This window comes from Brienomyrus brachyistius, chromosome 2 (genome assembly GCF_023856365.1).
Source record: "Brienomyrus brachyistius isolate T26 chromosome 2, BBRACH_0.4, whole genome shotgun sequence".
NCBI classification, from domain to species: Eukaryota; Metazoa; Chordata; class Actinopteri; order Osteoglossiformes; family Mormyridae; genus Brienomyrus; species Brienomyrus brachyistius.
The window spans coordinates 42,914,616-42,931,972 of record NC_064534.1 but is presented as its reverse complement, the minus strand read 5'-3'; the positions used below and the strand labels follow the sequence as shown (position 1 = coordinate 42,931,972).

At 44.4% G+C, this 17,357-nt stretch overlaps 10 non-coding genes and 4 pseudogenes across 10 annotated transcripts; all 14 read right to left on the bottom strand.

Annotated features, from left to right (window-relative positions):
• Positions 1-658: 658 nt before the first annotated feature.
• On the bottom strand, positions 659-777 carry LOC125733323 (5S ribosomal RNA). Its single transcript, XR_007392670.1, has one exon. It is a non-coding gene; the product is annotated as a 5S ribosomal RNA (ribosomal RNA).
• Positions 778-1,852: 1,075 nt separating this feature from the next.
• LOC125732284 (5S ribosomal RNA) lies at positions 1,853-1,961 on the bottom strand (annotated as a pseudogene).
• Positions 1,962-3,038: 1,077 nt separating this feature from the next.
• Positions 3,039-3,157, bottom strand: LOC125730542 (5S ribosomal RNA). The gene has a single exon (XR_007390849.1). It is a non-coding gene; the product is annotated as a 5S ribosomal RNA (ribosomal RNA).
• Positions 3,158-4,236: 1,079 nt separating this feature from the next.
• LOC125736430 (5S ribosomal RNA) lies at positions 4,237-4,355 on the bottom strand. The gene has a single exon (XR_007395708.1). It is a non-coding gene; the product is annotated as a 5S ribosomal RNA (ribosomal RNA).
• A 1,070-nt stretch (positions 4,356-5,425) lies between these two features.
• Positions 5,426-5,544, bottom strand: LOC125730022 (5S ribosomal RNA). Its single transcript, XR_007390399.1, has one exon. It is a non-coding gene; the product is annotated as a 5S ribosomal RNA (ribosomal RNA).
• Positions 5,545-6,616: 1,072 nt separating this feature from the next.
• On the bottom strand, positions 6,617-6,735 carry LOC125731743 (5S ribosomal RNA; annotated as a pseudogene).
• A 1,078-nt stretch (positions 6,736-7,813) lies between these two features.
• On the bottom strand, positions 7,814-7,932 carry LOC125735185 (5S ribosomal RNA). Its single transcript, XR_007394484.1, has one exon. It is a non-coding gene; the product is annotated as a 5S ribosomal RNA (ribosomal RNA).
• Positions 7,933-9,005: 1,073 nt separating this feature from the next.
• LOC125731731 (5S ribosomal RNA) lies at positions 9,006-9,124 on the bottom strand (annotated as a pseudogene).
• A 1,077-nt stretch (positions 9,125-10,201) lies between these two features.
• LOC125728921 (5S ribosomal RNA) lies at positions 10,202-10,320 on the bottom strand. The gene has a single exon (XR_007389486.1). It is a non-coding gene; the product is annotated as a 5S ribosomal RNA (ribosomal RNA).
• A 1,077-nt stretch (positions 10,321-11,397) lies between these two features.
• Positions 11,398-11,516, bottom strand: LOC125733540 (5S ribosomal RNA). The gene has a single exon (XR_007392883.1). It is a non-coding gene; the product is annotated as a 5S ribosomal RNA (ribosomal RNA).
• Positions 11,517-12,594: 1,078 nt separating this feature from the next.
• On the bottom strand, positions 12,595-12,713 carry LOC125734979 (5S ribosomal RNA). The gene has a single exon (XR_007394280.1). It is a non-coding gene; the product is annotated as a 5S ribosomal RNA (ribosomal RNA).
• Positions 12,714-13,786: 1,073 nt separating this feature from the next.
• On the bottom strand, positions 13,787-13,905 carry LOC125731665 (5S ribosomal RNA; annotated as a pseudogene).
• A 1,079-nt stretch (positions 13,906-14,984) lies between these two features.
• On the bottom strand, positions 14,985-15,103 carry LOC125734977 (5S ribosomal RNA). The gene has a single exon (XR_007394278.1). It is a non-coding gene; the product is annotated as a 5S ribosomal RNA (ribosomal RNA).
• A 1,077-nt stretch (positions 15,104-16,180) lies between these two features.
• Positions 16,181-16,299, bottom strand: LOC125731033 (5S ribosomal RNA). The gene has a single exon (XR_007391323.1). It is a non-coding gene; the product is annotated as a 5S ribosomal RNA (ribosomal RNA).
• Between the last annotated feature and the right edge of the window lie 1,058 nt (positions 16,300-17,357).

The window sequence follows — 17,357 nt, the reverse complement described above, 5'->3', positions numbered from 1 at the left end:
CAGAACACTGGGAGCTACACACACCAACAAGTCCATACTGCAGGCTGCAGCCAGAACAATTTTCTATATTCAAACATCGACGGCCTCTTCTCTCTAAAAATTCACCAGACCGCTTCTACCACCAGCAAAGAAGTTTCCATCCCTAATTCCTCTGTGACTCCCACTAACCTAAACATTAAGCTGGCATTGAAGGGTGTGAATTACCCCGGCCAATCTGTTCTTTTAAATACAGCTTTTAGCAAGTTTTGAAAGGAGAAGAGCAGAACTTGCTATGCCAATAATATCGAGTCTTCTGTGGCGAAGTGGTTTTTGCATAGAAAACAAAGCGGTCAGTTGAAGAGGAATAATATCAGTACTTTCTTTAAAACTGTGTGTAAAAAGCTGTCTCTTTATCATTAACAATAAGTTGTAAAACGTGAATGGGGAGTGACAGTTTTCAAGTTTGTGAGAAGATCGCGCCCTGGTGGAATAAAGGCACGAAGAGCTTACAGCACCTAGAATTACCAGGCAGTATTTAGACTAAAACGGTGTGTAAAAGCTGCCTTTATGAAAGAGAGAAAATAAAAATATATATATAAAATAGTAAAATGGAAGGGGAGTGATAGATTTAAATTAATCGTGAAGTGGAGCGCCCCCTGTATAAAGTAAAAGTGAGAAAAGCTTACAGCACCTGGTATTCCCAGGTGGTCTCCCATCCAAGTACTAACCAGACCCTACCCTGCTTAGCTTCCGAGACCAGACGAGATCGGGCGTGTTCAGGGTGGTATGGCCGTAAGCGAGAGACGCTACCAAAAACAGCCCTTTTGCATTACACGCCTCTATACATGCCAGTTGGTCCCATTGGATCCTACTCCTGGTTTTTTTTTTTTTTTTTTATCTGACTCACACTGCAGCACCACCATCCAATCGGCAGCGCCGGACCCACACCAAACATTCACCAAACTACTCAGCCGGCAGCCTACCACAATTATTCCATTCTTTCCGCATCCGCACACTTCCTTCTCTTTAACTCCTTTTCACTACCGCACAGGTTAATCGCCGCACGTCCCCCGCCGGCAAACATTACTCATTTGCCTACCGCATGCAGGCTTCTCTTAACGACCCTCTGTAATCAACTCCGCTAACAGCCACAAAATCTCCGCCGCACGAAGCCCACTGGTAGCTGTTGAATCACATGCTTCCCCAAAACGTTGCGCTGTCAGAACATTGGGAGCTACACACACCAACAAGTCCATACTGCAGGCTGCAGCCAGAACAATTTTCTACATCCAAACATCGACGGCCTCTTCTCTCTAAAAATTCACCAGACCGCTTCTACCACCAGCAAAGAAGTTTCCATCCCTAATTCCTCTGTGATTCCCACTAACCTAAACATTAAGCTGGCATTGAAGGGTGTGAATTACCCCGGCCAATCTGTTCTTTTAAATACAGCTTTTAGCAAGTTTTGAAAGGAGAAGAGCAGAACTTGCTATGCCAATAATATCGAGTCTTCTGTGGCGAAGTGGTTTTTGCATAGAAAACAAAGCGGTCAGTTGAAGAGGAATAATATCAGTACTTTGTTTAAAACTGTGTGTAAAAAGCTGTCTCTTTATCATTAACAATAAGTTGTAAAACGTGAATGGGGAGTGACAGTCTTCAAGTTTGTGAGAAGATCGCGCCCTGGTGGAATAAAGGCACGAACAGCTTACAGCACCTAGAATTACCAGGCAGTATTTAGAGTAAAACGTGTGTAAAAGCTGCCTTTATGAATGAGAGAAAAAAGAAATATATAAAATAGTAAAACGGAAGGGGAGTGATAGATTTAAATTAATCGTGAGGTGGAGTGCCCCCTGTATAAAGTAAAAGTGAGAAAAGCTTTCAGCACGTGGTATTCCCAGGCAGTCTCCCATCCAAGTACTAACCAGACCCTACCCCGCTTAGCTTCCGAGATCAGACGTGTTCAGGGTGGTATGGCCATAAGCGAGAGACGCTACCAAAAACAGCCCTTTTGCATTACACGCCTCTATACATGCCAGTTGGTCCCATTGGATCCTACTAATGTTTTTTTTTTTTTTTTTTATCTGACTCACACTGCAGCCCCACCATCCAATCGGCAGCGCCGGACCCACACCAAACATTCACCAAACTACTCAGCCGGCAGCCTACCACAATTATTCCATTTTTTCCGCATCCGCACACTTCCTTCTCTTTAACTCCTTTTCACTACCGCACAGGTTAATCGCCGCACGTCCCCCGCCGGCAAACATTACTCCTTTGCCTACTGCATGCAGGCTTCTCTTAACGACCCTCTGTTATCAACTCCGCTAACAGCCACAAAATCTCCGCCGCACGAAGCCCACTGGTAGCTGCTGAATCACATGCTTCCCCAAAACGTCGCACTGTCAGAACACTGGGAGCTACACACACCAACAAGTCCATACTGCAGGCTGCAGCCAGAACAATTTTCTACATTCAAACATCGACGGCCTCTTCTCTCTAAAAATTCACCAGACCGCTTCTACCACCAGCAAAGAAGTTTCCATCCCTAATTCCTCTGTGATTCCCACTAACCTAAACATTAAGCTGGCATTGAAGGGTGTGAATTACCCCGGCCAATCTGTTCTTTTAAATACAGCTTTTAGCAAGTTTTGAAAGGAGAAGAGCAGAGCTTGCTATGCCAATAATATCGAGTCTTCTGTGGCGAAGTGGTTTTTGCATAGAAAACAAAGCGGTCAGTTGAAGAGGAATAATATCAGTACTTTGTTTAAAACTGTGTGTAAAAAGCTGTCTCTTTATCATTAACAATAAGTTGTAAAACGTGAATGGGGAGTGACAGTCTTCAAGTTTGTGAGAAGATCGCGCCCTGGTGGAATAAAGGCACGAACAGCTTACAGCACCTAGAATTACCAGGAAGTATTTAGAGTAAAACGGTTTCTAAAAGCTGGCTTTATGAAAGAGAGAAAAAATATATATATATAAAATAGTAAAATGGAAGGGGAGTGCTAGATTTAAATTATTTGTGAAGTGGAGCGCCCCCTGTATAAAGTAAAAGTGAGAAAAGCTTACAGCACCTGGTATACCCAGGAGGTCTCCCATCCAAACACTAACCAGACCCTACCCTGCTTAGCTTCCGAGATCAGACGAGATCGGGCGCGTTCAGGGTGGTACGGCCGTAAGCGAGAGATGCTACCAAAAACAGCCCTTTTGCATTACACGCCTCTATACATGCCAGTTGGTCCCATTGGATCCTACTAATGTTCTTTTTTTTTTTTATCTGACTCACACTGCAGCCCCACCATCCAATCGGCAGCGCCGGACCCACACCAAACATTCACCAAACTACTCAGCCGGCAGCCTACCACAATTATTCCATTCTTTCCGCATCCGCACACTTCCTTCTCTTTAAGTCCTTTTCACTACCTCACAGGTTAATCGCCGCACGTCCCCCGCCGGCAAACATTACTCATTTGCCTACCGCATGCAGGCTTCTCTTAACGACCCACTGCTATCAACTCAGCTAACAGCCACAAAATCTCCGCCGCACGAAGCCCACTAGTAGCTGCTGAATCACATGCTTCCCCAAAACGTCGCGCTGTCAGATCACTGGGAGCTACACACACGAACAAGTCCATACTGCAGGCTGCAGCCAGAACAATTTTCTACATTCAAACATCGACGGCCTCTTCTCTCTAAAAATTCACCAGACCGCTTCTACCACCAGCAAAGAAGTTTCCATCCCTAATTCCTCTGTGATTCCCACTAACCTAAACATTAAGCTGGCATTGAAGTGTGTGAATTACCATGGCCAACCTGCTCTTTTAAATACAGCTTTTAGCAAGTTTTGAAAGGAGGAGAAGAGCAGACCTTGCTATGCCAATAATATCGAGTCTTTTGTGGTGAAGTGGTTTTTGCATAGAAAACAAAGCGGTGAGTTGAAGAGGAATTATATCAGTACTTTGTTTAAAACTGTGTGTAAAAAGCTGTCTCTTTATCATTAACAATAAGTTGTAAAACGTGAATGGGGAGTGACAGTCTTCAAGTTTGTGAGAAGATCGCGCCCAGGTAGAATAAAGGCACGAACAGCTTACAGCACCTAGAATTACCAGGCAGTATTTAGAGTAAAACGGTGTGTAAAAGCTGCCTTTATGAATGAGAGAAAAAAAATATATATATATAAAATAGTAAAACATAAGGGGAGTGATAGATTTAAATTAATCGTGAAGTGGAGTGCCCCCTGTATAAAGTAAAAGTGAGAAAAGCTTACAGCACCTGGTATTCCCAAGAGGTCTCCCATCCAAGTACTAACCAGACCCTACCCTGCTTGGTTTCCGAGATCGGATGAGATCGGGCGTGTTCAGGGTGGTATGGTCATAAGCGAGAGACGCTACCAAAAACAGCCCTTTTGCATTACACGCGTCTATACATGCCAGTTAGTCCCATTGGATCCTACTCCTGTTTTTTTTTTTTTTATCTGACTCACACTGCAGCCCCACCATCCAATCGGCAGCGCCGGACCCACACCAAACATTCACCAAACTACTCAGCCGGCAGCCTACCACAATTATTCCATTCTTTCCGCATCCGCACACTTCCTTCTTTTTAACTCCTTTTCACTACCGCACAGGTTAATCGCCGCACGTCCCCCGCCAGCAAACATTACTCCTTTGCCTACTGCATGTAGGCTTCTCTTAACGACCCTCTGTTATCAACTCCGCTAACAGCCACAAAATCTCCGCCGCACGAAGCCCACTGGTAGCTGCTGAATCACATGCTTCCCCAAAACGTCGCGCTCTCAGAACACTGGGAGCTACACACACCAACAAGTCCATACTGCAGGCTGCAGCCAGAACTATTTTCTACATTCAAACATCGACGGCCTCTTCTCTCTAAAAATTCACCAGACCGCTTCTAGCACCAGCAAAGAAGTTTCCATCCCTAATTCCTCTGTGATTCCAACTAACCTAAACATTAAGCTGGCATTGAAGGGTGTGAATTACCCCGGCCAATCTGTTCTTTTAAATACAGCTTTTAGCAAGTTTTGAAAGGAGAAGAGCAGAACTTGCTATGCCAATAATATCGAGTCTTCTGTGGCGAAGTGGTTTTTGCATAGAAAACAAAGCGGTCAGTTGAAGAGGAATAATATCAGTACTTTGTTTAAAACTGTGTGTAAAAAGCTGTCTCTTTATCATTAACAATAAGTTGTAAAATGTGAATTGGGAGTGACAGTCTTCAAGTTTGTGAGAAGATCGCGCCCTGGTGGAATAAAGGCACGAACAGCTTACAGCACCTAGAATTACCAGGCAGTATTTAGAGTAAAACGTGTGTAAAAGCTGCCTTTATGAATGAGAGAAAAAAGAAATATATAAAATAGTAAAATAGAAGGGGAGTGATAGATTTAAATTAATCGTGAAGTGGAGCGCCCCCTGTATAAAGTAAAAGTGAGAAAAGCTTACAGCACCTGGTATTCCCAGGTGGTCTCCCATCCAAGTACTAACCAGAACCTACCCTCCTTAGCTTACGAGATCAGACGAGATCGGGCGTGTTCAGGGTGGTATGGCCGTAAGCGAAAGATGCCACCAAAAACAGCCCTTTTGCATTACACGCGTCTATACATGCCAGTTAGTCCCATTGGATCCTACTCCTGCTTTTTTTTTTTTTTTATCTGACTCACACTGCAGCACCACCATCCAATCGGCAGCGCCGGACCCACACCAAACATGCACCAAACTACTCAGCCGGCAGCCTACCACAATTATTCCATTCTTTCCGCATCCGCACACTTCCTTCTTTTTAACTCCTTTTCACTACCGCACAGGTTAATCGCCGCACGTCCCCCGCCGGCAAACATTACTCCTTTGCCTTCTGCATGCAGGCTTCTCTTAATGACCCTCTGTTATCAACTCCGCTAACAGCCACAAAATCTCCGCCGCACGAAGCCCACTGGTAGCTGCTGAATCACATGCTTCCCCAAAACGTCGCGCTGTCAGAACACTGGGAGCTACACACACCAACAAGTCCATACTGCAGGCTGCAGCCAGACCTATTTTCTACATTCAAACATCGACGGCCTCTTCTCTCTAAAAATTCACCAGACCGCTTCTACCACCAGCAAAGAAGTTTCCATCCCTAATTCCTCTGTGATTCCCACTAACCTAAACATTAAGCTGGCATTGAAGGGTGTGAATTACCCCGGCCAATCTGTTCTTTTAAATACAGCTTTTAGCAAGTTTTGAAAGGAGAAGAGCAGAACTTGCTATGCCAATAATATCGAGTCTTCTGTGGCGAAGTGGTTTTTGCATAGAAAACAAAGCGGTCAGTTGAAGAGGAATAATATCAGTACTTTGTTTAAAACTGTGTGTAAAAAGCTGTCTCTTTATCATTAACAATAAGTTGTAAAACGTGAATGGGGAGTGACAGTCTTCAAGTTTGTGAGAAGATCGCGCCCTGGTGGAATAAAGGCACGAACAGCTTACAGCACCTAGAATTACCAGGAAGTATTTAGAGTAAAACGTGTGTAAAAGCTGCCTTTATGAATGAGAGAAAAAAGAAATATAAAAAATAGTAAAATAGAAGGGGAGTGATAGATTTAAATTAATCGTGAGGTGGAGTGCCCCCTGTATAAAGTAAAAGTGAGAAAAGCTTACAGCACGTGGTATTCTCAGGCAGTCTCCCATCCAAGTACTAACAAGACCCTACCCCACTTAGCTTCCGAGATCAGACGAGATCGGGCGTGTTCAGGGTGGTATGGCCATAAGCGAGAGCGGCGAACAAAAACAGCCCTTTTGCATTACACGCCTCTATACATGCCAGTTAGTCCCATTGGATCCTACTCCTGTTTTTTTTTTTTTTTTTATCTGACTCACACTGCAGCCCCACCATCCAATCGGCAGCGCCGGACCCACACCAAACATTCACCAAACTACTCAGCCGGCAGCCTACCACAATTATTCCATTCTTTCCGCATCCGCACACTTCCTTCTCTTTAACTCCTTTTCACTACCGCACAGGTTAATCGCCGCACGTCCCCCGCCGGCAAACATTACTCCTTTGCCTACTGCATGCAGGCTTCTCTTAACGACCCTCTGTTATCAACTCCGCTAACAGCCACAAAATCTCCGCCGCACGAAGCCCACTGGTAGCTGCTGAATCACATGCTTCCCCAAAACGTCGCGCTGTCAGAACACTGGGAGCTACACACACCAACAAGTCCATACTGCAAGCTGCAGCCAGAACAATTTTCTACATTCAAACATCGACGGCCTCTTCTCTCTAAAAATTCAGCAGACCGCTTCTACCACCAGCAAAGAAGTTTCCATCCCTAATTCCTCTGTGATTCCCACTAACCTAAACATTAAGCTGGCATTGAAGGGTGTGAATTACCCTGGCCAATCTGTTCTTTTAAATACAGCTTTTAGCAAGTTTTGAAAGGAGAAGAGCAGAACTTGCTATGCCAATAATATCGAGTCTTCTGTGGCGAAGTGGTTTTTGCATAGAAAACAAAGCGGTCAGTTGAAGAGGAATAATATCAGTACTTTGTTTAAAACTGTGTGTAAAAAGCTGTCTCTTTATCATCAACAATAAGTTGTAAAACGTGAATGGGGAGTGACAGTCTTCAAGTTTGTGAGAAGATCGCGCCCTGGTGGAATAAAGGCACGAACAGCTTACAGCACCTAGAATTACCAGGAAGTATTTAGAGTAAAACGGTTTCTAAAAGCTGCCTTTATGAATGAGAGAAAAAAAATATATATATATAAAATAGTAAAATGGAAGGGGATTGATAGATTTAAATTAATCGTGAAGTGGAGCGCCCCCTGTATAAAGTAAAAGTGAGAAAAGCTTACAGCACCTGGTATTCCCAGGTGGTCTCCCATCCAAGTACTAACCAGACCCTACCCTGCTTAGCTTCCAAGATCAGACGAGATCGGGCGTGTTCCGGGTGGTATGGCCGTAAGCGAGAGATGCTACCAAAAACAGCCCTTTTGCATTACACGCCTCTATACATGCCAGTTGGTCCCATTGGATCCTACTAATGTTCTTTTTTTTTTTTTTATCTGACTCACACTGCAGCCCCACCATCCAATCGGCAGCGCCGGACCCACACCAAACATTCACCAAACTACTCAGCCGGCAGCCTACCACAATTATTCCATTCTTTCCGCATCCGCACACTTCCTTCTTTTTAACTCCTTTTCACTACCGCACAGGTTAATCGCCGCACGTCCCCCGCCGGCAAACATTACTCCTTTGCCTACTGCATGCAGGCTTCTCTTAACGACCCTCTGTTATCAACTCCGCTAACAGCCACAAAATCTCCGCCGCACCAAGCCCACTGGTAGCTGCTGAATCACATGCTTCCCCAAAACGTCGCGCTGTCAGAACACTGGGAGCTACACACACCAACAAGTCCATACTGCAGGCTGCAGCCAGAACAATTTTCTACATTCAAACATCGACGGCCTCTTCTCTCTAAAAATTCACCAGACCGCTTCTACCACCAGCAAAGAAGTTTCCATCCCTAATTCCTCTGTGATTCCCACTAACCTAAACATTAAGCTGGCATTGAAGGGTGTGAATTACCCCGGCCAATCTGTTCTTTTAAATACAGCTTTTAGCAAGTTTTGAAAGGAGAAGAGCAGAACTTGCTATGCCAATAATATCGAGTCTTCTGTGGCGAAGTGGTTTTTGCATAGAAAACAAAGCGCTCAGTTGAAGAAGAATAATATCAGTACTTTGTTTAAAACTGTGTGTAAAAAGCTGTCTCTTTATCATTAACAATAAGTTGTAAAACGTGAATGGGGAGTGACAGTCTTCAAGTTTGTGAGAAGATCGCGCCCTGGTGGAATAAAGGCACGAACAGCTTACAGCACCTAGAATTACCAGGAAGTATTTAGAGTAAAACGTGTGTAAAAGCTGCCTTTATGAATGAGAGAAAAAAGAAATATAAAAAATAGTAAAATAGAAGGGGAGTGATAGATTTAAATTAATCGTGAGGTGGAGTGCCCCCTGTATAAAGTAAAAGTGAGAAAAGCTTACAGCACGTGGTATTCCCAGGCAGTCTCCCATCAAAGTACTAACAAGACCCTACCCCACTTAGCTTCCGAGATCAGACGAGATCGGGCGTGTTCAGGGTGGTATGGCCATAAGCGAGAGCGGCGAACAAAAACAGCCCTTTTGCATTACACGCCTCTATACATGCCAGTTAGTCCCATTGGATCCTACTCCTGTTTTTTTTTTTTTTTTTATCTGACTCACACTGCAGCCCCACCATCCAATCGGCAGCGCCGGACCCACACCAAACATTCACCAAACTACTCAGCCGGCAGCCTACCACAATTATTCCATTCTTTCCGCATCCGCACACTTCCTTCTCTTTAACTCCTTTTCACTACCGCACAGGTTAATCGCCGCACGTCCCCCGCCGGCAATCATTACTCCTTTGCCTACTGCATGCAGGCTTCTCTTAACGACCCTCTGTTATCAACTCCGCTAACAGCCACAAAATCTCCACCGCACGAAGCCCACTGGTAGCTGCTGAATCACATGCTTCCCCAAAACGTCGCGCTGTCAGAACACTGGGAGCTACACACACCAACAAGTCCATACTGCAAGCTGCAGCCAGAACAATTTTCTACATTCAAACATCGACGGCCTCTTCTCTCTAAAAATTCAGCAGACCGCTTCTACCACCAGCAAAGAAGTTTCCATCCCTAATTCCTCTGTGATTCCCACTAACCTAAACATTAAGCTGGCATTGAAGGGTGTGAATTACCCCGGCCAATCTGTTCTTTTAAATACAGCTTTTAGCAAGTTTTGAAAGGAGAAGAGCAGAACTTGCTATGCCAATAATATCGAGTCTTCTGTGGCGAAGTGGTTTTTGCATAGAAAACAAAGCGGTCAGTTGAAGAGGAATAATATCAGTACTTTGTTTAAAACTGTTTGTAAAAAGCTGTCTCTTTATCATTAACAATAAGTTGTAAAACGTGAATGGGGAGTGACAGTCTTCAAGTTTGTGAGAAGATCGCGCCCTGGTGGAATAAAGGCACGGACAGCTTACAGCACCTAGAATTACCAGGAAGTATTTAGAGTAAAACGGTGTGTAAAAGCTGCCTTTATGAATGAGAGAAAAAAAAATATATATATAAAATAGTAAAATGGAAGGGGAGTGATAGATTTAAATAAATCGTGAAGTGGAGCGCCCCCTGTATAAAGTAAAAGTGAGAAAAGCTTACAGCACCTGGTATGCCCAGGTGGTCTCCCATCCAAGTACTAACCAGAACCTACCCTCCTTAGCTTCCGAGATCAGACGAGATCGGGCGTGTTCAGGGTGGTATGGCCGTAAGCGAAAGATGCTACCAAAAACAGCCCTTTTGCATTACACGCGTCTATACATGCCAGTTAGTCCCATTGGATCCTACTCCTGCTTTTTTTTTTTTTTTATCTGACTCACACTGCAGCACCACCATCCAATCGGCAGCGCCGGACCCACACCAAACATTCACCAAACTACTCAGCCGGCAGCCTACCACAATTATTCCATTCTTTCCGCATCCGCACACTTCCTTCTTTTTAACTCCTTTTCACTACCGCACAGGTTAATCGCCGCACGTCCCCCGCCGGCAAACATTACTCCTTTGCCTTCTGCATGCAGGCTTCTCTTAATGACCCTCTGTTATCAACTCCGCTAACAGCCACAAAATCTCCGCCGCACGAAGCCCACTGGTAGCTGCTGAATCACATGCTTCCCCAAAACGTCGCGCTGTCAGAACACTGGGAGCTACACACACCAACAAGTCCATACTGCAGGCTGCAGCCAGACCTATTTTCTACATTCAAACATCGACGGCCTCTTCTCTCTAAAAATTCACCAGACCGCTTCTACCACCAGCAAAGAAGTTTCCATCCCTAATTCCTCTGTGATTCCCACTAACCTAAACATTAAGCTGGCATTGAAGGGTGTGAATTACCCCGGCCAATCTGTTCTTTTAAATACAGCTTTTAGCAAGTTTTGAAAGGAGAAGAGCAGAACTTGCTATGCCAATAATATCGAGTCTTCTGTGGCGAAGTGGTTTTTGCATAGAAAACAAAGCGGTCAGTTGAAGAGGAATAATATCAGTACTTTGTTTAAAACTGTGTGTAAAAAGCTGTCTCTTTATCATTAACAATAAGTTGTAAAACGTGAATGGGGAGTGACAGTCTTCAAGTTTGTGAGAAGATCGCGCCCTGGTGGAATAAAGGCACGAACAGCTTACAGCACCTAGAATTACCAGGAAGTATTTAGAGTAAAACGGTTTCTAAAAGCTGCCTTTATGAATGAGAGAAAAAAAAAATATATATATAAAATAGTAAAATGGAAGGGGATTGATAGATTTAAATTAATCGTGAAGTGGAGCGCCCCCTGTATAAAGTAAAAGTGAGAAAAGCTTACAGCACCTGGTATTCCCAGGTGGTCTCCCATCCAAGTACTAACCAGACCCTACCCTGCTTAGCTTCCAAGATCAGACGAGATCGGGCGTGTTCAGGGTGGTATGGCCGTAAGCGAGAGATGCTACCAAAAACAGCCCTTTTGCATTACACGCCTCTATACATGCCAGTTGGTCCCATTGGATCCTACTAATGTTCTTTTTTTTTTTTTTATCTGACTCACACTGCAGCCCCACCATCCAATCGGCAGCGCCGGACCCACACCAAACATTCACCAAACTACTCAGCCGGCAGCCTACCACAATTATTCCATTCTTTCCGCATCCGCTCACTTCCTTCTTTTTAACTCCTTTTCACTACCGCACAGGTTAATCGCCGCACGTCCCCCGCCGGCAAACATTACTCCTTTGCCTACTGCATGCAGGCTTCTCTTAACGACCCTCTGTTATCAACTCCGCTAACAGCCACAAAATCTCCGCCGCACGAAGCCAACTGGTAGCTGCTGAATCACATGCTTCCCCAAAACGTCGCGCTGTCAGAACACTGGGAGCTACACACACCAACAAGTCCATACTGCAGGCTGCAGCCAGAACAATTTTCTACATTCAAACATCGACGGCCTCTTCTCTCTAAAAATTCACCAGACCGCTTCTACCACCAGCAAAGAAGTTTCCATCCCTAATTCCTCTGTGATTCCCACTAACCTAAACATTAAGCTGGCATTGAAGGGTGTGAATTACCCCGGCCAATCTGTTCTATTAAATACAGCTTTTAGCAAGTTTTGAAAGGAGAAGAGCAGAACTTGCTATGCCAATAATATCGAGTCTTCTGTGGCGAAGTGGTTTTTGCATAGAAAACAAAGCGCTCAGTTGAAGAAGAATAATATCAGTACTTTGTTTAAAACTGTGTGTAAAAAGCTGTCTCTTTATCATTAACAATAAGTTGTAAAACGTGAATGGGGAGTGACAGTCTTCAAGTTTGTGAGAAGATCGCGCCCTGGTGGAATAAAGGCACGAACAGCTTACAGCACCTAGAATTACCAGGAAGTATTTAGAGTAAAACGGTTTCTAAAAGCTGCCTTTATGAATGAGAGAAAAAAAATATATATATATAAAATAGTAAAATGGAAGGGGATTGATAGATTTAAATTAATCGTGAAGTGGAGCGCCCCCTGTATAAAGTAAAAGTGAGAAAAGCTTACAGCACCTGGTATTCCCAGGTGGTCTCCCATCCAAGTACTAACCAGACCCTACCCTGGTTAGCTTCCAAGATCAGACGAGATCGGGCGTGTTCAGGGTGGTATGGCCGTAAGCGAGAGATGCTACCAAAAACAGCCCTTTTGCATTACACGCCTCTATACATGCCAGTTGGTCCCATTGGATCCTACTAATGTTCTTTTTTTTTTTTTTATCTGACTCACACTGCAGCCCCACCATCCAATCGGCAGCGCCGGACCCACACCAAACATTCACCAAACTACTCAGCCGGCAGCCTACCACAATTATTCCATTCTTTCCGCATCCGCTCACTTCCTTCTTTTTAACTCCTTTTCACTACCGCACAGGTTAATCGCCGCACGTCCCCCGCCGGCAAACATTACTCCTTTGCCTACTGCATGCAGGCTTCTCTTAACGACCCTCTGTTATCAACTCCGCTAACAGCCACAAAATCTCCGCCGCACGAAGCCAACTGGTAGCTGCTGAATCACATGCTTCCCCAAAACGTCGCGCTGTCAGAACACTGGGAGCTACACACACCAACAAGTCCATACTGCAGGCTGCAGCCAGAACAATTTTCTACATTCAAACATCGACGGCCTCTTCTCTCTAAAAATTCACCAGACCGCTTCTACCACCAGCAAAGAAGTTTCCATCCCTAATTCCTCTGTGATTCCCACTAACCTAAACATTAAGCTGGCATTGAAGGGTGTGAATTACCCCGGCCAATCTGTTCTATTAAATACAGCTTTTAGCAAGTTTTGAAAGGAGAAGAGCAGAACTTGCTATGCCAATAATATCGAGTCTTCTGTGGCGAAGTGGTTTTTGCATAGAAAACAAAGCGCTCAGTTGAAGAAGAATAATATCAGTACTTTGTTTAAAACTGTGTGTAAAAAGCTGTCTCTTTATCATTAACAATAAGTTGTAAAACGTGAATGGGGAGTGACAGTCTTCAAGTTTGTGAGAAGATCGCGCCCTGGTGGAATAAAGGCACGAACAGCTTACAGCACCTAGAATTACCAGGAAGTATTTAGAGTAAAACGTGTGTAAAAGCTGCCTTTATGAATGAGAGAAAAAAGAAATATAAAAAATAGTAAAATAGAAGGGGAGTGATAGATTTAAATTAATCGTGAGGTGGAGTGCCCCCTGTATAAAGTAAAAGTGAGAAAAGCTTACAGCACGTGGTATTCCCAGGCAGTCTCCCATCCAAGTACTAACAAGACCCTACCCCACTTAGCTTCCGAGATCAGACGAGATCGGGCGTGTTCAGGGTGGTATGGCCATAAGCGAGAGCGGCGAACAAAAACAGCCCTTTTGCATTACACGCCTCTATACATGCCAGTTAGTCCCATTGGATCCTACTCCTGTTTTTTTTTTTTTTTTTTATCTGACTCACACTGCAGCCCCACCATCCAATTGGCAGCGCCGGACCCACACCAAACATTCACCAAACTACTCAGCCGGCAGCCTACCACAATTATTCCATTCTTTCCGCATCCGCACACTTCCTTCTCTTTAACTCCTTTTCACTACCGCACAGGTTAATCGCCGCACGTCCCCCGCCGGCAAACATTACTCCTTTGCCTACTGCATGCAGGCTTCTCTTAACGACCCTCTGTTATCAACTCCGCTAACAGCCACAAAATCTCCGCCGCACGAAGCCCACTGGTAGCTGCTGAATCACATGCTTCCCCAAAACGTCGCGCTGTCAGAACACTGGGAGCTACACACACCAACAAGTCCATACTGCAAGCTGCAGCCAGAACAATTTTCTACATTCAAACATCGACGGCCTCTTCTCTCTAAAAATTCAGCAGACCGCTTCTACCACCAGCAAAGAAGTTTCCATCCCTAATTCCTCTGTGATTCCCACTAACCTAAACATTAAGCTGGCATTGAAGGGTGTGAATTACCCTGGCCAATCTGTTCTTTTAAATACAGCTTTTAGCAAGTTTTGAAAGGAGAAGAGCAGAACTTGCTATGCCAATAATATCGAGTCTTCTGTGGCGAAGTGGTTTTTGCATAGAAAACAAAGCGGTCAGTTGAAGAGGAATAATATCAGTACTTTGTTTAAAACTGTGTGTAAAAAGCTGTCTCTTTATCATCAACAATAAGTTGTAAAACGTGAATGGGGAGTGACAGTCTTCAAGTTTGTGAGAAGATCGCGCCCTGGTGGAATAAAGGCACGAACAGCTTACAGCACCTAGAATTACCAGGAAGTATTTAGAGTAAAACGGTTTCTAAAAGCTGCCTTTATGAATGAGAGAAAAAAAAATTATATATATAAAATAGTAAAATGGAAGGGGATTGATAGATTTAAATTAATCGTGAAGTGGAGCGCCCCCTGTATAAAGTAAAAGTGAGAAAAGCTTACAGCACCTGGTATTCCCAGGTGGTCTCCCATCCAAGTACTAACCAGACCCTACCCTGGTTAGCTTCCAAGATCAGACGAGATCGGGCGTGTTCAGGGTGGTATGGCCGTAAGCGAGAGATGCTACCAAAAACAGCCCTTTTGCATTACACGCCTCTATACATGCCAGTTGGTCCCATTGGATCCTACTAATGTTCTTTTTTTTTTTTTATCTGACTCACACTGCAGCCCCACCATCCAATCGGCAGCGCCGGACCCACACCAAACATTCACCAAACTACTCAGCTGGCAGCCTACCACAATTATTCCATTCTTTCCGCATCCGCACACTTCCTTCTTTTTAACTCCTTTTCACTACCGCACAGGTTAATCGCCGCACGTCCCCCGACGGCAAACATTACTCCTTTGCCTACCTCATGCAGGCTTCTCTTAACGACCCTCTGTTATCAACTCCGCTAACAGCCACAAAATCTCCGCCGCACGAAGCCCACTGGTAGCTGCTGAATCACATGCTTCCCCAAAACGTCGCGCTGTCAGAACACTGGGAGCTACACACACCAACAAGTCCATACTGCAGGCTGCAGCCAGAACAATTTTCTACATTCAAACATCGACGGCCTCTTCTCTCTAAAAATTCACCAGACCGCTTCTACCACCAGCAAAGAAGTTTCCATCCCTAATTCCTCTGTGATTCCCACTAACCTAAACATTAAGCTGGCATTGAAGGGTGTGAATTACCCCGGCCAATCTGTTCTTTTAAATACAGCTTTTAGCAAGTTTTGAAAGGAGAAGAGCAGAACTTGCTATGCCAATAATATCGAGTCTTCTGTGGCGAAGTGGTTTTTGCATAGAAAACAAAGCGGTCAGTTGAAGAGGAATAATATCAGTACTTTGTTTAAAACTGTGTGTAAAAAGCTGTCTCTTTATCATTAACAATAAGTTGTAAAACGTGAATGGGGAGTGACAGTCTTCAAGTTTGTGAGAAGATCGCGCCCTGGTGGAATAAAGGCACGGACAGCTTACAGCACCTAGAATTACCAGGAAGTATTTAGAGTAAAACGGTGTGTAAAAGCTGCCTTTATGAATGAGAGAAAAAAAAAATATATATATAAAATAGTAAAATGGAAGGGGAGTGATAGATTTAAATTAATCGTGAAGTGGAGCGCCCCCTGTATAAAGTAAAAGTGAGAAAAGCTTACAGCACCTGGTATTCCCAGGTGGTCTCCCATCCAAGTACTAACCAGAACCTACCTTGCTTAGCTTCCGAGATCAGACGATATCGGGCGTGTTCAGGGTGGTATGGCCATAAGCGAGAGACGTAACCAAAAACAGTCCTTTTGCATTACACGCGTCTATACATGCCAGTTAGTCCCATTGGATCCTACTCCTGGTTTTTTTTTTTTTTTATCTGACTCACACTGCAGCACCACCATCCAATCGGCAGCGCCGGACCCACACCAAACATTCACCAAACTACTCAGCCGGCAGCCTACCACAATTATTCCATTCTTTCCGCATCCGCACACTTCCTTCTTTTTAACTCCTTTTCACTACCGCACAGGTTAATCGCCGCACGTCCCCCGACGGCAAACATTACTCCTTTGCCTACCTCATGCAGGCTTCTCTTAACGACCCTCTGTTATCAACTCCGCTAACAGCCACAAAATCTCCGCCGCACGAAGCCCACTGGTAGCTGCTGAATCACATGCTTCCCCAAAACGTCGCGCTGTCAGAACACTGGGAGCTACACACACCAACAAGTCCATACTGCAGGCTGCAGCCAGAACAATTTTCTACATTCAAACATCGACGGCCTCTTCTCTCTAAAAATTCACCAGACCGCTTCTACCACCAGCAAAGAAGTTTCCATCCCTAATTCCTCTGTGATTCCCACTAACCTAAACATTAAGCTGGCATTGAAGGGTGTGAATTACCCCGGCCAATCTGTTCTTTTAAATACAGCTTTTAGCAAGTTTTGAAAGGAGAAGAGCAGAACTTGCTATGCCAATAATATCGAGTCTTCTGTGGCGAAGTGGTTTTTGCATAGAAAACAAAGCGGTCAGTTGAAGAGGAATAATATCAGTACTTTGTTTAAAACTGTGTGTAAAAAGCTGTCTCTTTATCATTAACAATAAGTTGTAAAACGTGAATGGGGAGTGACAGTCTTCAAGTTTGTGAGAAGATCGCGCCCTGGTGGAATAAAGGCACGGACAGCTTACAGCACCTAGAATTACCAGGAAGTATTTAGAGTAAAACGATGTGTAAAAGCTGCCTTTATGAATGAGAGAAAAAAAAATATATATATATAAAATAGTAAAATGGAAGGGGAGTGATAGATTTAAATTAATCGTGAAGTGGAGCGCCCCCTG